The sequence below is a fragment of the Panthera tigris genome, chromosome A1 (assembly GCF_018350195.1).
Source record: "Panthera tigris isolate Pti1 chromosome A1, P.tigris_Pti1_mat1.1, whole genome shotgun sequence".
Taxonomy (NCBI): domain Eukaryota; kingdom Metazoa; phylum Chordata; class Mammalia; order Carnivora; family Felidae; genus Panthera; species Panthera tigris.
The window spans coordinates 110,308,134-110,311,723 of record NC_056660.1 but is presented as its reverse complement, the minus strand read 5'-3'; positions in this window follow the sequence as shown (position 1 = coordinate 110,311,723).

Sequence of the window (3,590 nt, the reverse complement as noted above, 5' to 3'; positions counted from 1 at the left end):
TCCTTCTGTTGTTTTTATTATATTAATAAAAGTGTGAATAAACAGGGCATTTGGCATTTGTGTTTGCACTGTATGTGTGTATGTTGTGTGTGTATGAGAGGGGGATTTTTAGTTTTCTGTTGTTGCATAACAAATGACCCAAATACAGTTGCTTAGAACAACACTCAGTATTTATTTCACAGGTCTCTAGGTCAGAATTCCAGCATGGTATGGCTGGATTTTCTGTTAAAATTCTCATAATGCTGAAATTAGGATGTCTGCCAGACTGTGTTCCCGTCTGGAGCTTGAGGTCCCCTTCCTAGGTCACATGGTTGTGGCAGAATTCAGCTCCTTTCAGTTGTAGGATAATGGCCCCTATTTCCTTGCTGGCCATCAGCTAGGGGCTCCTCTCAGCAAATAGAGACCACCTGCCTTCCTTGCTGCATGGCCCCCTCCCATCTTCACAGCTGGAATGGAGTAATTCCATTACTGTCAGATCCCTCTCACAGTTGAAATCTCCTCCAGGAAGAGCCCCAGCTATACTTTTCCCCTTTTAAAAGTTTTAATTTTATTTACTGAGTTATAATTGACATAAAAAATTGTATTAGATGCCCAACATGGTTCAATATTTGTATATATTGTGAAACGATCACTACAATAAGGCTAGTTAGCATCCGTCACCACACAGTTACAATGTCTTTTTCCTTGTGATAAGAATTTTTTTTGTTTTTTTATTTTTATTTTATTTTTTCTTTATTTTTTCTTTATTTTATTTTATTTTTTACAATATATGAAATTTGTCAAATTGGTTTCCATGTGATAAGAACTTTTTTTTTTTTTAATTTTTTTTTTAACATTTATTTATTTTTGAGAGACAGAGCATGAGCAGGGGAGGGGGGGAGAGAGAGAGAGAGAGACACAGAATCCGAAGCAGGCTCCAGGCTCTGAGCTGTTTGTTAGCACAGAGCCCGATGTGGGGCTTGAACTCACAAACTGAGAGATCATGACCTGAGCCGAAGTCGGACGTTCAACCGACTGAGCCACCCAGGCGCCCCGATAAGAACTTTTAAGATCTACTCTCTTAGCAGCTTTCAAATATACAATACACAGTATTATTAACTCTAGTTACCATGCTGTACATGACATCCTCACCACTTACTCATTTTATAAGTGTCCCAATCCTTTTAAGGACTCAACTGATGAGGTCAGGCCCTCTGACAAAAATCTCCCATTCTTGTTTTTTTTTTAAATTTATTTTTTAATGTTTATTTGACAGAGAGAGAGCGAGCGAGCAGGGGAGGGGGAGGGGGAGGGAGACACAGACTCAGAAGTAGGCTCTAGGCTCTGAGCTGTCGGCTCAGAGACCGACACAGGGCTCAAACTCACAAATCTCAAGATTATGACCTGAGCCGAAGTTGGACGCTCAACCGAGTGAGCTACCCAGGTGCCCTGAAAAAAATCTGTTCTTAAAGTCAACTGTGCCATTTAATAACGTAACCACAGCGGTGGCAGCCCATCATTTTTACAGGTTCCTCCCACACTCAAGGGCAGGGGATCATACAACAGCATGGATCATTGGGGTTCTAGAATTCTGCAATATGTTTAGTTTTTAAAAATGACAATGTGTCAATTTCAAACATTTACAAAGTAGAAGAGTAAACTCTGTTACATTATCAAGCTTCAATAAATGAACATTTTTCTATTCAATAATACACATTTTTTTAAATGTTTATTTTTGAGAGAGTGACTGGGGGAGGGGCAGAGAGAGAGAGAGAAGGGGAGACACAGAATCTGAAACAGGCTCCAGGTTCTGAACTGTCAGCACAGAGCCCAATGTGGGGCTTGAACTCGGGAACAGCGAGACCATGACCTGAGCTGAAGTTGGATCCCAAATGACTGAGCCACCCAGGTGCCCCAATAATATGTATGCTTTTAGGCAGAGTTCCTATTTTTTTTTCCTTTTTTTTTTTTTTAGGTAGGCTCCATGCCCAATGTGGGGCATGAATCTATGACTCCAAGATTTAAGAGTCGCATGCTGTTCCGACTGAACCAGCCAGATGTCCCAAGGTAGAATTCCTTTTTATGTATGTTTGGAAGCGACCATGCCAAACAAGTATCACATTTACTTGAACATTTTGTGTAACTAATTACCCAAAACCTGCTTGCCTCAGCATTTGTCATACTGTCTTCATCAGGTTATGAGGATGTATGTTTCAAAGTGAACTTTTGAATTTGTCCAGAGACTTTGGCACATAATGGTTGTTAGTTACATCCAGTCAGATGCCAGATACATACTGCTATTTTGAAATGTACACAGGGCCCTCTGAATTTTGAGGGTATATTTCCCTCCTCACATATTATCTGCCTATGCAGCATGTCAGAATATTGTGCAACTGCCTTGGGTTCATGATATCTCACCAGTAAGAGGACTGAAACACTCTGGTGTGAGGACAAAGGAAGAAAGGGAACAAAGAAGAGAATTGAAGGTGTGTTTATTACAGAAAAAAGGCCTATGCCTGGATCTCCCAACAAGCAGAAGCTAGAATCGAGAGGCTTATTCATTAAACTGAGTGATGGTTTCTGTGCTCACAGAAGGGAAAGCTCCAAGGGAATTTGGGAAGACTTTGTATCCTGGATACCCTGTGAGGTTTGCAATAAGGGCACCATTCAGTCTCTCTGGGCTTGTGGTGGGCTTAGGGAAATGGACATGAATGACCTCTTAGTTTTCTTAACAACACAGAGTTTGTTGTGTTTCTGAGCTGTCACTGGGGCCAGATGAATGTTAAGGGAAATAAGATTCAGGAGAACAGGGGCCCTTCTCTCTTTAGGGGGGCAGCTCAGCTTTGTCTCTGGAAGATAGCAGCAATCTTCTGTGGGAATCATGGAGATCAGAGTGGTGAAACTGTGCGTACAACAAATATCTTGCTTCATGCCACAATGATTTTCCTGGAAATCAATCAAGTGGAAGGAACTTCCATGGTTTTAAGCCTACTGACATTTATTTAAGAAACATTTGCAGAACATGCAGACCAAAGCATGTGCCAAGGCCATAAGGGAACTTCCTAAATCTGCATTTTCATATGCTGGGGGTTTTAAAGATTAAATTTAAAAAGTAACAAGCTTATTTTAGGAAATCTGGAAGCTGTTTGCACCCTACTTCCTACCCCGCTTTCCTGCTTTTTCTCCATAACACCTTTCCCATTGTATAGTGTATATCTTACACTATCCTCTTCTTCACAAGAAAATAAACTCCACAAAGGTATGTGGTTTGTATTGTTAACAGCTGTACAATGAAATATGAAAGGGTGCTAAGTATTTGTTGAAGGAATAAATGGTTAGGAAAAAGAAAAAGTAAAACATTACCTATAATTCCACCACCCAGATATGGCAAATGTGAACATCTGTGTTTCCGTTGCCTTTGGGAGAGGGAAGGCGGTTACTTCCTCTTCCAGACCAGTCTATTACCCAGTTGGATCTTCCTTTTAACAATATTTTAGGGGCCTCTGATTGGCTCAGTGTGTAGACCACGCAACTCTTAATCTCAGGGTTGTGAGTTCGAGCCCCACTTTGGGTGTAGAGATTACTTAAAAAATAAAAATAAAAAAAAAAGT